The 19071-nt window shown below is 42.4% G+C and overlaps 1 protein-coding gene and 2 long non-coding RNA genes across 9 annotated transcripts in view; 2 read left to right on the top strand and 1 right to left on the bottom strand.

Annotated features, from left to right (window-relative positions):
* LOC116423926 (uncharacterized) overlaps positions 1–18014 on the bottom strand; it is a 47127-nt gene extending 29113 nt beyond the window's left edge. The window contains exon 1 of one of the 3 annotated variants that reach the window (XR_004234346.2): positions 17568–18014. This is a non-coding gene — a long non-coding RNA (uncharacterized LOC116423926). The remainder of the gene's footprint in view (positions 1–17567) is intronic. The other 2 variants (XR_012999163.1, XR_012999164.1) reach the window with 2 other exon arrangements.
* The window catches only part of Atpalpha (sodium/potassium-transporting ATPase subunit alpha), a 144776-nt gene that overhangs the window by 32414 nt on the left and 93291 nt on the right, over positions 1–19071 (top strand). The window lies entirely within an intron of this gene.
* On the top strand, positions 17012–19036 carry LOC143174799 (uncharacterized). Its single transcript, XR_012999165.1, has 3 exons — positions 17012–17122; positions 18088–18247; positions 18334–19036. It is a non-coding gene; the product is annotated as an uncharacterized LOC143174799 (long non-coding RNA).

Raw genomic sequence — 19071 nt, 5'->3', positions numbered from 1 at the left:
CGTGTTTCTCAGCGCTCGCAGCCGTGGATCACGAGCGGCAGAAACGCGAGGCGGCAGGAGTCGAGCGGAGCGGAGGTAGATTGAGCGTAATGTGCCTCTTCCTCCGACGCAGATACAGTCACGGTCACCACACGCGCGTGCGAACACACCGGCGCGGCCGTGCACGCACACGCGTCACCGTTCACGCTGGTACAAACGCACCGGGTCGTTAACGAATCGACGGACACAGACGGCCGTAAGGATGCCGGCGAATGTGTGACACCTTCGTGCCTCTTCCGCGAAGCTGGCCGCAGCGCTGCGAGCCCGCGAGGGTGACGCTTCAATGGCTCTCGCCGTTCCAGCTGCGGGTTGCCTTGTTAGCGGCTCGCTGTTGTTGGAACTTTGTATCATTCCGCTGGTTTTTCTTCTTTTTTTCCCCGGGCACTCCGCGCTGAGCGTGCGATTGCTTTGATAATTGCTTGTTTGTATGCCCGAGTGGGGACCGTTAGAGAGGCTGTACCGTGATTAATCACGGCGGCTCGATTCTTTCGGAGTTTTGTCTTTGCGGGCTTTTTCTTGGGAGTATCATAATTGTTTCCATAAGTGTATGGGCTTGTCCTTGAGCGTGGACTATTAGAGAGGTTATACCGTGGTTGATGATGTTAATTTGATTGTTCTGTGTCGTTGGAACTTCGCGGAGTTTCGTCTTTGGTTCGTTTTTGTCGGGAGTATGCTTGTTTCGATAAGTGTATGGGCTTGCCCTTGAGGGTGGACTATTAGAGAGGTTATACCGTGGTTGATGATGTTAATTTGATTGTTCTGTGTCGTTGGAACTTCGCGGAGTTTCGTTTTTGGTTCGTTTTTGTCGGGAGTTTGCTTGTTTTGATAAGTGTATGGGTTTGTCCTTGAGCGTGAACTATTAGAGAGGTTCTACCGCGATAGATGATATTAATTTGACTCTCATGTCGTTGGAATTTTGTGAAATTTCATCTTTGGCAAGACGTGTCCCACATCCTTCCATGCCGAGTGTTTACCTGCTTCAGTAACTGTCCCCGTGTGCCCCGAGCATAGTGCTATTACAGAGGTATAATCTCTGAGATTCCACCGAAATCATCACTACTTCGATCATTGCTTATCAGATTCATTAAACAATACTCAAAAGCTTCTATCAGATCAAACACGAAGCGTATCGCAATCGAATGGAAACCGAAACATTACGAATCTGAAATATCGAAAGAGCATCGAAGCTTTTGATTGATGACGGGAACCGATGACACGGATGACTCCGAAGCGATCAATACCCGCTGACCCTTCCGAGCCCTAGAACGCTACAAAACTTTCCGAAAGCGTGTCGCGGTCGTCCGCGTAACGGCCAGGCGCGTACGTTGCAAAAGTTCGACGGGGCCACGTGCACGCCGTGCTCGCTGGAACCGTCAGGTAGTGGGCGTACAGTTTCGACACAGGAACAACCAGTTAACTAGTTGAATGTCCGCCGCCCGTAGCCATGGTGTATGACACAACGGTTAGAGGGAACATTAGGCCAACGTTAGGCGACGGTCACAGCGATACGTGAGAGAGTGGTACAGCCGCGCCGAGAGCGCGCAGCATTATACCTGCTGGCGCTATTACGCGCCATTAAAGCACGTTAAACGCCGGTTTCCAGCGCGTTTAAGGTCAGGTGTATGGGTGTGAACGGAACGTTCTTATTCCCTCGCGAAGAACTCCCCGATGCGACGCGCTCCGTTCGCGAATCGGAATAGGGTCTGACACGTGCCCTCTGTTTTCTCGATCTTAGATAACATTATCACCTTGTAAAAGGATTTTTCACAATTATGCATTACAATCTTCCAAATATCCAGGTTCCCAGATATCCAAATCTTCACATTTTCAAACGCGGTGCAAAGCCTGGAGCTTATCAGAAACTTTCCTCGCTATAAACCCTTTAACTCGAGACTCTCAGTCACTTGTTTGAATATAACAAAACTATAAAGTTGAATGTTTAGTACTTTAAATTGAACTTTGTATTGAAATATTTAAATAAAATAGCTTGGTCGCTTAATTTACGTGCTAATCGTTAGATCAGCTTCAAACAAGCTCGTCCATCGTCGGAAAATGTTGGATATTTCCAGTGGAAAAACGAATCCTCGGAATTCTCAATGCTGCGAATCTCTAATATAAAATAATCGCTAGCATGAACATTAGAATCTGCCCGTTAGAAAATGAAGATGCATACCGAGATTCTCCGAAGAATCAGCATGGAACCGAGTCCCGATCCACGGAAGATTGGTAAAGTTCGCGGTTCGCGGGAGTCGTTCCCTCGTTAATCATTCGCCAGACGTCGACGACGCCGACGACGCACGCGTAACCTCGCGTTCGAGTCAAGCTTTCGCGTTATCATTCCCGCGAGTCTCAGTTTCAAGTATTCCAATCAGCGGTTACGCGACAATTCCCGCGGGCGTCAGCCCATTCATTTTCCCCGCGGCATTGTTCAGAAACAGAGACCGCCGAGAGGCTAAAGAGAGCGAGACGGTTGGATGTTCAGCGGCCGAGGGATGGGAGGGGAGCGAAGAGGGACAGAGAGAGAAGCGGAGGCGTTCGCTCGAGGCATTCAGCGACACCGACTAATTTATCGCGCTCGAACGGGGGCCGGCTCTCGATACTTCTCAAGGATGCCGGCCGAGGAACGTGGCCGGCCGTTATTCAGCGGAGATTGCGGGGACGATGCCACCGGGACGGCCCGAGGAACACGCGGGCCGAGGCGTTTAACTTTGATCGGGGAAAGCGAATGAATCGGGCCGAGCGGACAGTCGATAATCGATGCCTCCTGAACGCCAGTCGATTTTCTGCTGCGAATCTTGCTGCTTCGCGGAGTAGGATCGAGGTTGGATGGGAGAACTTTCTTAGAGTTCGGTTTGGGATTTCTGAATTTTTTTTGAATTTTTAAGTATTTAGATATTCAAGCTAAGTATTTGAGGTTTCGAATATTCAAATATTCAAATATTCAAACTTTCAAATATTCAAACATTCAAACTTTTAAATATTCAAATATTCAAATATTCAAATATTCAAATATTCAAATATTCAAATATTCAAATATTCAAATATTCAAACATTCAAATATTCAAACATTCAAATATCCAAATATCCAAATATTCAAATATTCAAACATTCAAATATTCAAATATTCAAACATTCAAATATCCAAATATTCAAATATTCAAATATTCAAATATTCAAACTTTCAAATACTTAAACTTTCAAACACAGAAATATTCAAACTTCCAAGTATTCAACGTCCCAAACACCAAAACATTCAAACAATCATCCAAACTTCCAAGTATTCAACGTCCCAAACACCAAAACATTGAAACACTCATCCAAACTGTCAAGCATCGAACTGTTCAACAATTCAAATACCATCAGAATCCAAAACGATCACGTCCACCATAGATTCCCTTAATCATTCCACTTTAAAATCCCCAACATAACGAATGATATTATAAAACCAGTTCCACGATGCACACATTTTTCCCGCGGATACTCAAAGGGAGAAGCTGCGTGACGTTAAGTCAGCAGCAGAAGTCGCAAAAAAATGCGGAGGAATGCAATCTAGCCAGACGTACACGTAGATGTACGCGCATGCACGCTTGTTAGATATTTTAAAGCGCACCCTTTGAACCGTCGGTCTGTGCATTTAATGTTCTTTTTTTTTACCGTCTGGAAGTGGAGCAGATCCGGGGTGCAACAGTTTTGATATCCGAGGAACTGTACCGGCCGCTTTCAACATTCACCGTAAATCTACCTTTAAATCGAGGCGCGGACAGCGTCGGAGCAGTTGCGGCCTTTTCTACTGCGGGATAACGTTGCAAGCGAGCTTCCTATTAAATTCTTCCGAGATTATTTCCCAGCGGAATGCTTTCTGACCACTCGAAACGGCTCCACGGTTTTTAATTAAATTATTACCCGCCGCGAGATGAATGGCCGCGGTTTCTTTCCCGGCGTCCATGAAAGTCATTAGTAAGCCGCGGGGTCTTTATGCAAATTCGAATTTCTCAGGGTAGAATTAACGAAGCTGGCATTAGAACCGAAAGCGATTGTTTCTCATTCGAAAGCTTAACCCTTTTGCGGACGAAGATGCTCTGAACTATACAAAACCTTTTAAATTTTGTACTGGTTTCTTGCTGTATGAGTAGTTGAATCATTTGTTTGCAACTTAGTGTTACAAACATGAAAGTTCGATCTCGGTGAAGTGTCGACATTCGTCCGCAAAGGGTTAAAATGTGTCGCGATGAAAATGAGAGGAAAGACGTTTAGCGAAGTGTTACTCGTTTATTTCGAAGTATATGCAACAATATTTATTATTATCGTATCATTTGCTTTTTCAGTCGAGTTGCTATTTGATTTTGATGGAGCTGATCGGTAGTGTTTCGAGATATCCTCGATGATCGTAGAGTTCTACGATAACGAAGATGCCAGTGGCTTTTCCTGGAAACCTAGTTTTCTTCTTTGTTTCTGAAATATTTGGATCGCTATCGAAGGTACTCAAGTTTCGATTCGCTGGATGTTCCAGCCAGTATTTTCCTCCCAGCGGACTTCGAGATATTAAATGTCGAAGTCCGGGAGAAACGAGACCCTCCAATTGCAGGAATCCCCTTTAAACTTCTTTACCTTCGGAACTTCGAAGTGGAGTGTATTATCCTTCTATTTTCTTTTAACTCGTTTCCTTTTCACCGGCGTCACTCGTTTCGACCAATCGAGTTCTCGTAATCGGAGTTTTCGAGATGCCTAATAACGCGCGGGAGTGTTCGATCCGCTGTTCGATGCACAAATCTTTCAATTTCCAAGCGCGAAAGATTGTTTTCGTGTAATTGCCGCACCGTGAGCTAGATGTTTCATAAATTCAGAGGAACAATCGCAGAATTGCATTAATTAATTAACAACTTTCGCATAATGAAGCTACGAATGCGTAAACAACATCATCTTTTCATTTCTTTGCTCTGTAAATTGGTTGTATAAGAAAGTGAGATCATTTTCTGAGATTCTCAGCTGTAGAATGCCAGTCAGGTGAATCTAGTTCGATTTGAACACCGTCGAACTGGTCGAACGTTTTACTACTGCGCCTCAGCGGCGCCTGACCATCCACTGGGCGACTCTACTTGAACCAGTGAAACTGGAACTGGTGTTCATTTGCCACCGAAAAGATTGAAAATGCTTTTCTGATATTTGCTTGAATATTCTGTTGTTAATAAATACTTGTTCATAGGCATTCGGTGTCAAGTTTGATTATTAATAAGACGTACTATGTATGTAAATGTTTGTTGTTAACTAACATTTTTCAGAAGAAATATATTCTCCACCGAGGAATAATTATATTCTCTCCTCACGAGTTACAAGTAGAACGAAAGAATTAAAACGGACGCGTCGCGATGAAAGAACTCCAGGAATTCCGTTGGATTTCAATTACTGTCGGACGTCCACTTTATACCGGGTATCCTCCCAAATATTTCACCCTTCTCCTTTTTGTCATTTCACCCTGCCACGCCCTTCCACGTTGAATACATTTCAATCCCCGCGCAATTTTTCAAACGAAGTTAAACAGATATTCCACCGTACTCTATCAATTATTTATAAAAATTCGGTGAAAGTTATCAGCACCAGCTTCACGTCGTCACATATACGTATCCTCGAAGAATGGTTACAAATTTTTCTATAGAACAATACTTAAAAATGGCTGCCGTGGAGCGCATCGGAGTCGGGTATAAAGAAAACAAGTCAATTGCTCGATGCAGAGTCGAAAAAAATCGATTCCCTTCACCCGGCGCGCTAGAATACCTTCTTAATTGCACGAGATACAATTAGGGTACTAGATTAAGCGGACGCGAGTGTTAAATGAGGCTTTCTTTGCACGGAATCGCGTGGCGGGGCGAAAAACGCGTCTAGGACGATCGATGTTGGCGAGAAGCTTCCGCGGCTTTATCAGAGTCCGGGAACGGTTCCCGGGAACCGGTCCGCTGGTTCGGAAAACCAATGACCCTATTCGCTCGCTACCGATACGCCGCAGGATCCCCGATACACCCGTCGTCAATCCTTCGGAAATATCGGGAGAGAATGGCGCCGGTTCCAGCGAAACTTATTTTCGTTCAATCGACGCGAAAACTGCTGATCTAGACGATGCTCGATATTTCACTGGGCTATTTCGCCTGATGGATCGAGCCTGGAATGGCGAACAGGATCTGGTGGATGTAGCACGCGACGCCTGGGTCGACGGTGACCCGTGCACCTCCCCCATTGCGATCACCGTTATTCTACCAGTGAAAGTCGATACTTTTGATTCAAATTATTCTAGTTTCCCATTCCGAAAGTGTCTGCAACGATTGATCTCTACGTTTTGGAAATTGGAAACCTATTTTACTGTTGACTGTGTTGTTGTACTCTATATTATTATACGAGTAAACGTTTAACCCTTTCGATGAAGAGTCTTCGAAATATAATATAAAAAAAGGAAGCTACGTGCTTCCTTGCTGTTTTAGTGATTAAATCATTCGTCGATTTAGACTTTGAAAATCTCTGCTTTGTAAACGCTCTCGACGTAATACAATTGCAGGTGATTCAGTCGTATCTCACGGTTCATTAAACACTCCACGCACCGTTCGAGTGTGCACAATAGATTTTACTCATGCCTGAATACTTATCGACAACTTTCAGACTGCAATCTCGCATCTTTCGTTGCGAGCTTTCTTCGTCAATGATATCGCGACGCGTAATACTGCGGTAGTCGCGGCTGCACAGGAATTCGTAACCATCCGAATACTTATCGACGACAGCGACACGCGAGCTCTCCCGCGAGCTCTCGCGCGCGTTTAAACGAGCTCAATCGTACGCGACCCCATTTAACACGTTGAATGCCGTACGATTTCATAGAGCAAAATACTTGAAATCGAAAAAATCAAATATTGAGTCGTTTGATTGAATTGCATTATCATTATTGCACCTTTGTCTACCTGACCGTCACCGCGCTAGCATTATTTAGAATATAGAAATATTTCTAAATCAACACCGTAATGATCTTCCTTTGAAATTATCGAAATGGTAACAGACTTCTGTTTAATTTCGATGATTTACTGTTCATTCCTGTTTATTCTGAATTATAAATCAACCGATCTTCGATTGTCGCGTCGTTGTTTCTCGTTGATGGAAGGTTTATTCCCAAGATACAAATTTTAGAGTGTCAAGAAAGTCTTGAATACCTCGATTCATACAGAACGAACCACGAATTGTATCTCGGATGCGTTTTCTTTCCCGCGGCATTTTCCTCGCCTCGGACCGACCCGGTTGCCGCCGGTTATTGCGCCAGGTATTCCTCGCCCGCAAATTGAGTTCCGGCGATTTCGTTAACGTCAGCGCTCCGTCGACCCGCTACGATTTCTTGTAATCGAGACGGTTAAGGCTAAACGTACCGACACGTTGTACATACGGCGCAGCCCTCTCTCTCTCTCTCTCTCTTTTAGCCAAGATAAAACTGCGCAGAGGCAAGGGGAAGACGACCACTCGCGATAATCGGTTCCGTAGTTGTAACAACGTCGCCTCGATTTCGACTCATTCTTGTTATTGGTCGAGCCACGCGCAAGAAGAACGCAAATGAAACAGGACACGACAGGGTGTGTGTAAGACAATCTTCGCGAAGGAACTGGAACTACCGGATAGAGATCGCCCGTTTCTAACGTCCTTTCTTTGCAATTGTTATTTGCAGTGCGCAAACTGAATCGTAAGTGAGCAAATTCGAATAGAATCGGAAACCGAGTAGAATGCAAACAGAACCGAAGTAGAATGCCAGCGAAACTCAAATACCGGTCTGAAGCTACAGTGGAAACGAGGCCAACGCGAGCCAAGTATCGAGTCTACAGAAAACGAAGTAAATAAATAGTCGATACTCCGGCTACTTCCGAGATAAGCGAAGAAATTAAAGCTGAGTTTCACATTTCGAATACTAAGCTGCGAACGAATTATTTAATTACTTGAACAGCAAGCGATAGCGTATAGTTCCCTTTTTACCATTGCTTAAGCATTCAATAATTTAGCTTCGTGTATTACAAGCTTTGTGTAACACTAAAACTATCTGAGAAATTATTAAAGAAATCCATTTAAATCAATTAAAGTCCGAACAGATGCACTCTTGGAGTTTCTGTAGCGAAATTTTCAAAGGTCAATTGGACTGCTCGGTAGTTTCAGTGTTAAAGAGTTTTCGTCCGCAAAGTGTCAACACAGAAAGCGATCGCGTACATCAGAGAAGGAAAAGGTTAATCTCAAAATTCTAAGTAACCAACGAATCGTAAAGAACGTCATTTCGCATCGAACAGAAAATCGCCAGCATTACCAAACTATGCTTCAGAAACAGTAGGTTTGTTTCAGAGACAGTTTCTGTTAGAAAGCAGCGTCTAGTATAAAGTCGTCGTCAGAAGAGAGAGAAAAGAGTATAGTCGAGTGTAACCTAGATATGGTTCCGCAATAGTTGCCGTTTATCATCGTGGGTGTCAAGGTGAGGTCGATCAACCTGCGATCGGTCCTGGCCGCGTCATCAAGAAGTTACGTGAACCCGGCTATTGAAACGGCGAGGCTGGGAGGGGGGCGAGGAAGGAAGACCTTGTCGATAGCCAAGTATCCAATAACTGGTCGACGCTATCGGCGAGCCGTACGAGACCGCCAGTCGCCGGTTTTCCGGTTCGAACTGGATGGGAACGTCGCGTCGGGGCGCCGGTTCATTGTTCCAACCCGGGACACTGCCTCGGAGCGCCGGGACATCGGCTCTCTGCCGCGAGCGCACCTGTCGGAACTCGATCTTTCTGGCTTCTCGCTTCGCGGAACTTTCCGATTACACCGGAACCTCGTGTAACGCGAGCAGAAAATTTATGGTTTAGGAAATATTAGTTTGTACGGTAGGAAAGTAACCTGTAACGATCTGATGTAATGGGAGTTTCGAATGTAGGAAACAATTGAATGTAGAAAACAACGGAATGTAGATCAAGTGTATCGAAAGTCAAATGAGAAGTGTAGCAAGCCTCGTGGAACCACGTGTAACGCGAGCAGAAAATTTATGATTTAGGAAATATTAGTTTGTACGGTAGGAAAGTAACCTGTAACGATCTGATGTAATGGGAGTTTCGAATGTAGGAAACAATTGAATGCAGAAAACAATGGAATGTAGATCAAGTGTATCGAAAGTCAGCTGAAAAGTGTAGCAAGCCTCGTGGAACCACGTGTAACGCGAGCAGAAAATTTATGTTTCAGGAAATGTTAGTGTATATCGTAGAAAAGTAACCTGTAACGATCTGATGTAATGAGAGAATCGAATGTAGATCAAGTGTATCGAAAGTCAAATGAGAAGTGTATCGAGCCTCGCGCAACCACGTGTAACGCGAGCAGAAAATTTGTCTCATGAAATATTAGTTTATATGGTAGAAGACGACGACGATGTAATGGGAGTTTTGGATATAGCATTGCGAACAGGAAAGAATCGAATGTAGATCAAGTGTATTGAAAGTCAAATGAAAGGAGTATCAAGAGGTTCTGTATCACGACGTTGCTGTTACAATGGGGTTCCTGGCGCTGCAATTATCCAAGGTTCATATTCCTGTCTCACCTGCCACGTTTTTTCTACTTGTTCCGCGTTCATCGTTGAATCATCGAGACACCCGAGCCGAGGGTCTCGTTCGTTCATTTATTCCTGTCGTCCTGGCTCGTTGAGACGGCGGGACGCTGTTCAGTGGGTTTACCATGAATATTTACCTCCGAACGAAGCATTCCGATCGGAGGGACTCGGTTTTTGGACTACTTTGCTCGATATTTTCACGAAATCATTGATTTGTAGCTGTATCAAGAATTAGCGTTGTTCTATGGAACAAAGAAAATATTTTCCTATTGCCATTTTATTCTCAACTATTTGCGGTCTGAAGTGCTCTTGGTTTCACTTTGAGCTCCACGTTAGTTCATTCAATTACTTAATATCACGCTCTATTTATTTATTCAAGAATATCTGGGAGTCATTGAAATGTTACCTTTAAATACAATTGTGATACTACAAATATAGAAAAAATTATTAACCCTTTGCGGACGAAGATTCTCTGAAATATACAAAACCCTTAACAGATGAAGCTAAATTGTAACAATTGCTTGAACAATAGAAAAACAGGAAACTACAAACTTAAAATAAAGTTGCACAATGGGAAAGACGATTGTTGATCTGCTTGTTCGAGTTGGTAGATTACAAAATATCTCTCACCATTGTGTATCGAACAGATTCAGATAAAGGTTCAAAAGGAATTTCGGTATGGTCAGTTTAATAATTTCCTAGGCACAGAGGTGCACTGTGTGACGTCTTTGGCCGAAGATTTTGGTAGCCCGCCAGGGACGGGGACAGGATCTCCTATTATTGCCACCATGTTGACGTAACGGCTCCGCGTACGTTGGTTCCGCGCTCGGTATTTCAATATTACTTCGCGATATAACATTCTAACCGGCGAACCGCACGATTCAATATCCCCTGCTTCCTCATTGGGAGATCGATAAACTGTTTATTCCACGTTCATCCTAATTAACAGTATCGGGAGCCACTGTCACTACTCCGTCTTCCATCAACCTGTGAAACCTTGTCTGAAATCGATGAAACAATTTTTATAAACGTCGAATCGCAACGGAGGTACTCGAGGTTGTGAAATCGAGTGGCCAGTGTACTCTCGTGTAATTTAAACAAAAATTAAAATAAATTGAATGGAATTAAACATCTTTTTAGTTGATCGAGACGTGAACACTAGTACCGAGTAGTCGAATCATTTTTCATTGTTGGTAGAACCTGTAAACTCATATCTAGATTTCAACCGATTTATAATTCAGAAAATTTCTCTAACAATTTCTCAGATGATTTATTATCTTTGTAATCTTAGAAGTTAGGAATAGGTGATTTTGATTCACCAGGTAGTTGTATTGTTAAATTCATGTAGAATGATCGTCTCGCTGGTCGAAATTGCAAAAAGAAATTGAACGATCAGCTTAACGAATGAAGTGTCCTCCATTTCTCGCGTTAAATTTAACTCGACTCGTATTCATTTCCGGCGCAGCATCGAACTAGTTTTTCCCATTAGCCGCTCGAATCAATTAAACATTTCTAATTGAGATGTTGGAGGCATGAACAGTCAAAATAACCGCGTCAGAGGGCTCGGCGAATTTAATGCGTTCATTATTCCTGTTATTGAAAGGCAGCTGCTGTCCTCGGCTTTACAGGCGTCGAAGTGAAATTTCAATTTCAACAATTATTTCCTTGTCCGACAAATACATACTGTTTTCCTTTACGCGTGCTCGCGGCGAACGGTATCAATCGTTCCGGTTATATTCCGAAAATGTCGCGTCTCTTCGTCGAGCGTCGATAATTATCCCCGAACATTCTCGTCGATCGTCATTGAATAAATTACTCGCGTACACCGGCAGTTCTTTATATTTAGAAACTAAGTAATAGGATTGCGAGCGAAGTGAACTCTACTGAGTAATAACGAAATCTCAAATAGAAATGTTGATCGCAAGTGTGACAAGATATTTGAAGTCGAAAATCGGGAAACACGTTGCAGCGATAAGCAATACTTCATTTATATTCAGAAACTAAATAATACAATTACAAGCGAAGTAAACACTAAAGAGGTAACAACAAAATTTCAAATAAAACTGTTCATTGCAATTCTGACAGCATATTTGCAACCGAAAATCGGGAAACATGTTGCAAAGATAAGCAATACTTCGTTTATAGTCAGATATAATAATAATAGGATTGCAAGCAAAGTAAATACTAATAAGAAATAACAAAATTTCAAATAGAAATGTTCATCGCAAGTCTGGCAATATATTTGAAATCCAAAATCTTCATTTATAAACTCATTTATATTCAGATATAATATTAATACGATTACAAGCGAAGTGCACACTAATAAGAAATAACAAAATTTCAAATAAAAATGTTCATTGCAAGTGTGGCATAATATTTGAAAGAGAAAATCGGGGAACACGTTGCAGCGATAAGGGTTGGAGGGTGGCTCACGGGCAACTATTGCCCTCGGATATTATCTTCGACCGGTCTGTCCACCACTAATGTCCCCCGAGAGCCGGAAATAGCTGGCTCTCCAGATAAGCGTGTATTGCGGAACGAAGATAGAGCGAGCGTGCACCTCGTCCACGTCTGTCCCGCGTCAGGGGGACTTTCCGATTTCGAGCATTAACGAAATTCCATATCTTTTCCTTTAACGCGCCGAGATACGTGAATTCAGGTGACCCATTTTTTCGAATAGACCTTTCTTCTTAATCGTCAATTAATTTTACACAGCGACATTATACAGTTTAGTATTTAATATTAAACTTCCTGTACTGCATTAATATGTGAAATATTTCAACAGAATGTCGCAAGTGAATTGCCTATTAACTCTAGATAACTAGTCCAACTTCCGCAATTTCAGCGAATTCCAACGCAGCAGTACATTCTTAATACCACATACGTTAATTTTCTACGTTTCCCCATTTTCTGATTCAAATCTGATAACAGATCTCCTAATCCGTGCCACTTTGTTTGAAATAAACGGAGGAAATATAAGAATATCCATTAATTCGTAGTCTATGAGTCGAATGTTTAGTCACATAGCAACACTAATTCCCTTCAGTTATCCAGGATTAATCGTATTCGCTACAGTTTCGTTCCCGAATTTACAAGCGATTGTCAAGTCAGTTGCGGAAAGTGTCGTCTGTCCCATTAGAAAGCGTCGCGCATTTCCAGTGAGACGGTTCTCGTGTGTGAAGGATTAAGATTCTTTGAAATATGCAAGACCTTCAGCAGACAAAGCTGAGTTACATATCAAATGCTTAATTAATATGAAAAACGGAAACTGCGCGATGATCTCTGGCTGTTCGAGCAACTAAATCATTTGTCTTTAACTAGTCTTCCAAATACGAACATTTCCTCTCTCGGAAATGTACTCTTTCGTCCGCAAAGGATTAAACATCGTTATCTCGACGATTTCACGTTCCCACAGTCGCGACGATCGGCATCGGCGCGACTGTTCCGATAAAGAAGCGTTCGGTTGCGCGAGGATCGCGTGGCCGCCGGCTCGAATTTCGTGAATATCTTGATCGCTTCACGCTTCGGCCCGCTTTTTATCGCGACCGTCCGCGTGCCTCGGGTACACTATCGCTTAAAAACATTCCGTCGACGATGCGCGCGCGCTCGCGCGGTCTCCTAATTGGGAAATTTTCACCGACAACCGCGAGTTCGCTCGTCGTTAAAGTTCAATTTCATTTTAACACATTGCGTACCGGTAACGAGAAATCTCGTTTTTATATAGACTTAGCTATGCAACTTCGCTAACTACCACGGCATTGAGAAAAATATAAAGTTTAATTCCAATCGATTATCTGTTTAAAATATATTACATAACAATATGATATCTGAGTTTTCCTATGTATAGCGATATAAGTGGAACTTACTGAAAATTGCCATCACAATTCAGTTCTCTGAAAATTAGCCGGCACGCAATGTGTTAATGGTTCTTCGCTTCCGTGGTCGGTCGATGAAGAATTTTTTAGCTCCGAACTCGGGTGACATTATATTTTACAGAAACGTGGACAATTTCTTTCATGACGTATCGAACGAACCGAATTTTGTTGGATATATGAGATATAAGAAGGATGGAGCAGTTATTATGAATCTTGATTTCTCATTTTCTGGTTAACGAGTAAAACTGTTTCGAGTACATGGGTGTTTCGATGAATGTTTACGTGGCAGTCGAAGTGTTAAAGAAATGCTTCGATAGATGCACTCTTCGAGTTTCTAGAAAGGATTCTAAAAAAGGCAATGTTAACTGCTCGGTAGTTTCAGCGTTGAATTCTTGTTTACTCGAGGCTGATCGCAACTGATCGAATATTTCTATTCCGCAGTGTACTCGTCGCGACACCGTTGACACGGATCAAGTGATCGCGATGCTGGTAATAAAATTTCAGCGCGCGGAACGCTTGAAAACAGATGCATTAATTGCGATTAACATTCTTAACGTCTTCAAATAAAATTTCCGCTTGAAGTTGAATGCACAATTTTGTTGCATTTCTTCGAAATTGTCGGTAGTAAACTGGTACATGAGCGTGGATTATTTATTTTTTCAGACAAACACGTAATTCTTCGTTTCGCTTTAGTTTTTCCTTAGGGTATATGCATTTCGCCTACATTTAACGAGTATACACTTCATTATTTGATTTTATTGCGCGCATAATGAGAAATTTTTCAATCTAAATTCCACACTTAACTGGTTCAGCAATTGATATATAATTTATTTTTATCTCTTGAAGGTTTTATACGTTTCAAAGAATCTTCGCGAAGGTTTAAAAGGTTTAGCATCTGTTTCCGTCGTAACTTCTCGGGAAATCTTCCGGAAGAGCGCATCGAGACACGTTCACACGAGCATAACGCGATAATAACGGAATTATTCGTCGGTGTTCTGAAACTTAACACTCGTAAAGCGCATTCCAGTTTTTATTCGGCGGATAACATTGTGCATGGCGCTCTTCCAACGAGAGGAATCGATTATCTCCTATACGCCGACAGTGCTTACGAGAAATCCCCGGAACTTTCTGCGTTCGCGGCTGGCAGGGATTTTCAAGAAACAATAAAACGCATCCTCCGTGAGAATCAACAATTCCCGATCGCGTTCCGTTTACCGAGACCGTGAACACGGCAGATAACGTTTTATTGCGCGTCCGTTCGCCGGGGATCGTCAACATTGTTGCCGGTTCTATGTGAACGTCCTCGGTTCACTTAACCAGTTAACTGTGTACGACGAGTATACGCGTCATCTTGAAACGCAAAATGATATTAATTTTTCCAACGATCAATTCGTTGTTTCCTCAGATAAACGTATAATTCTTTTCCATTTCGCAGTTTCTCGTTAGAGTATATCACAGATGCATTTGCCTCGCGTTTCACGAGTATGTACTTTATTATTCGAATTTTGTTTTCCGTTCGAATTTGACTTTTCAAACTAAGTTCCTCGGTTCACTCAAAACACCGCAGTAACGTCGAAATTCCCGCGATTTAACCCTTTGCACTCGAGAGGTGACTCTGTCACCACTTGACTTGATACAGCAAAACTATGAAGTTGAATATTCAGTATTTTAAATTGAAATTATATTTTGCAGTGTGAAGTATTAAAATAAAATAGCTTCGTCGCTTAATTTATCTGCGAATTATCGTTAGATTAGTTTCAAGCAGTGTCGTTTATGTTTCATCGGATAATGTCCAAATATTTATACCGAGAAACTTCCGAGTGCAAAGGCTTAATATTAGAAAACTCTAGCGGCACAGTTCTATTTTCCTCTTCGCTAAGTGGTTTATTTATCGCGCGCTCTAACAAGCATCAAATCGCTGTGTCGTTGTTCCCAGGCTAGTTGCGATCGTTGCGCAACTTCTTAATTAATCGGTTGATCTCGTGGTTATCGCGAACGTTTCGAGAAACACGGCTCTTTTCGAATCGAACTTGAACGTTACGGTTTTCGCGGAATATTATGAATCTTTCTGCAAACCTTAACAGACGAGAATTTTTAATTTTTGAGATCCTTTTTCCTAAACCAAATTAATTACTGGAAATAGGAAGACTGCACATTAATCTTTCATTATCTGAATAATTCAATTATTCATTTAGCTTCGAATTTAGATATCAAAGCTCAAGTCTCCATTATGGATTCGACCGCAAAGGGTTGAAGAAACGTTCTAAATGCAGCTTCTGATATTATAATTTTTCATAAATTAAAGCAAGTCATTCTCTACGAAAGATATTAACCCTCGTGTAACTTTGAAGTCACCTATCAGTATATTGGCATCTTGTCGGTTTATTTCATATTGCACTGTAAGTGGTGAATAAAATAAAGTAATCAGTTAACGTCAACTTTTTTACGCTCAGGCATAAAAGTTTGTCATTGTAACTTGAAAGTTACAAAATATATTCGTTAGATGAAATTATTGAAACTATTGAATACATTCTTAATTCGTATTCATATGTGGATATTTATTAATTTTTTATGCCAAACACCGATCAGAACAGGAAAAAATTCGAGGCATTCTCTGAATAACGAGTAGCTTCAGAGTCGCACCGGCAGATTAAAATGGGACACCGCGTATAAATCACGGGGAACAAGGGAAATTGGATCGGTCATGGTCAGGCAGAGTTCAAACCTGTCTCGTTGGGCGCACGTAATTGCCTAAGGAGAATCTGATCGTCCCCGGTCTGACGTTATTTCGAACGAATACGAGTGGTGCTGGATCGGGCAAGGAGAAAGGGGTCGTGTATGGTCAGACACGGTCGTGGACGCCATTAGAAATCGAATCAAAGGTGGAGACTTTTGTGCGCGCGAAATCCTTTGTGGAAGAAACCAAAGGCAGTGGAATTTTTTCTCGGCTTGTATCTTGCGAATAAAAGATAACGGAACATGCACAGTGTGGCTCCGAAGTCATGAAACCAGAAAGGAATTATTCTATGTAAAGACTCGAGCAGATAATGTAGAGTAATATTTTTCCATGTGACACTTTCTCTTTGAATCGTATCAGAAACATTGTGTTTTCGAGTTGCTTTTGAAACTCCAGGTTAGAAACAAATGTTCTCGGTAACACTGGAGAGAGAGATACTTGTTGAATAAACAGGAAAATTCGTGCTTCAGTGAAGATTAATTGGAGCGAAGACTGTCTTTAAGCTCAGAGTGCAAATGAAGTTTATTCGAAGAATACTAATTTCCTTCTTTCGAGGAGAATCGGTTTATCTCGGAGCGAAGGTGCACTGAAAGTGGGAATTCAAGGTATCTCCCCACTACCGGGTTCTCTCGTGTTGGTCGAGGCTCCGAGAGGTCTAAAATTAATGCGGGATCATCGTAATATCTCAGGGGAAGGGACGCGACTGATTTTTCGGGGCTCGCGTCGAACACGTGTAATCGAGGAGTCGGGAAGTATTTATAAAACAGCGGACTGCTTTGCTTTCGTTTCACTTTCTCGCGTAGGATTGCGTTTGATGAATCCCGTTTCCTGATTATTCTAATCGAATGACCCGAAACGCTTGATTTCTGACATCCTTCTCATCTGGTACGGGTCTCCGAGCGAATTCTATTATTATCTACCATTGCAATTGCTATTTCAGTATCTATCACCGATAAACCTACTAAATTTAATTTTCTATTTCTCAATCCATCAAGATAGGATGAGAACTACTAACCTTCAAAGCTAAAATTATATCTTAAATATTAACTTTGTCTTCATCTCTAGAATATCAAACACAAAGCCTCAATAATCACTAAGATAATTCTATTATCTCATATATAATATCTCCGTTGCAAACTACCAAACGCAGAACCTCAAAAATCACCAAGAAAATCCTATTATAAACTCTATCATTATTATTACCATTACCATTACAATCCCCGTTTCGTCATCCACCACCAACAAATCCAATCCCCACAGTTGCAAATTAGCGAACGCAAAACCTGAATAATCACCGACGAAGTAGAATCCATTAAAAATCTCGTCTCACCAGTCGCTCCCGGCGGCCATATTGTCGGCCTCCGTCCGCACAAGAAACCTCCGTCCGTCCAGTGTCCCAATTTTCCCATTAACACCGTATCCGTTCACGAGTGTTCACTGTCAGTCACACAATAATGACATTTTCCCCGCGTACGCGAACCGGCGCGGGTCAAGGTCAAGCGGAACCGTCGGACGTGTTCGATCTCCATGGGAGCGGCGGTCCGCGTCGCGGAATTGCGTTTCGATTGGAGAGGAAGTTCGAATAAAGGAGCCGAACCTTATCGTCGGCCGGCCGGGTATTCAATAATTGCCGAGCGCTAATCGAGGCGAGAGCCGTCGGGAACGTCTCGGCCGTACCGGTTCGAACCGGTCCGGACCACACCGTCGACGATTCGGTGAACGGCTGCCTCGAACCGGAAAGAACCAGCGGAGGCGTCATTCACGAGGAGGCAAAGACCCGGCGCGCTTCTACTGGCCGTTTCAAAAATGTGATTCACTATCAGCGTGATTCTACGTATTTCGTTCTACAGAGAATGATGTAATGGAGGCAAAGAAATGGCACGCTTGTACTGAGCGTTTCAAAAATGTGATTCTACATATTTCGTTTGATGGGGAATGATATAAAGGAGGCAAAAAACCGGGGCGCTTGTACTGGGCGTTTCAAAAATGTGATTCTACATATTTCGTTCGGTGAGGAATGATATGAAGAAGGCAAAAAATCAGTACGTTTCTACTGGGTGTTTCAAAACTGTGATTCTACATATTTCGTTCTACAGGAAATGATATAAAGAAGGCAAAGAACTGGCACGCTTCTACTGGGCGTTTCAAAAATGTGATTCTACATATTTCGTTTGATGGGGAATGATATAATGGAGGTGAAGAACTGGCACGCTTCTACTGGGCGTTTCAAAAATGTGATTCACCACCAGAGTGATTCTACATATTTCGTTCGATGGGGAATGATGTAAGAGTCACAGGAAGTCATTCTAACTTTAAGCGTTTGAAAGATTCATTGTTCCTGTGATTCTCGGTGGCATTGTTTTGAAACGAAATTTTAATATGCTAACCTGGACTAGTTGTTAAGCCATTGGTATAAAATATATAGAGATCATCACCTGTTTTCGATAGTTCGAACAGTAGTTTTTGATAGGAATATTTATTTTTGTTGACAATGATGAGTTAGCGTGTATTGTGGAAATGTTCTCTAGAAGCTTCTGTTTGTGGCGAACATTTTGGTGCTCTCTTGCATTCTTTTCAATGAAATCATGGTGGTCGTAGTATATACTTTTAAAACACTCTGTACAGTACCGTATCGAGAGGAGCCGCCGCGGGGCTAGCGGTCTTGTGTGCGTTTTGTTTACTTTCAGTCACGCGATCGGATGAACCCCTTAACACGTTCGCCAGCGACGTCACGTGTTCCTGACGACTGTAATTCTACGTTTCGAACGCAAATATTCCATTTTAAATAGAATTATTATTATTGCACGTTCATCTAGCTGAATACCACCGCTTTA

Source organism: Nomia melanderi, chromosome 8, assembly GCF_051020985.1.
Source record: "Nomia melanderi isolate GNS246 chromosome 8, iyNomMela1, whole genome shotgun sequence".
NCBI lineage: Eukaryota > Metazoa > Arthropoda > Insecta > Hymenoptera > Halictidae > Nomia > Nomia melanderi.
Note: the sequence above shows the minus strand (reverse complement) of the source record. Positions and strands in the feature narration are given on the sequence as shown.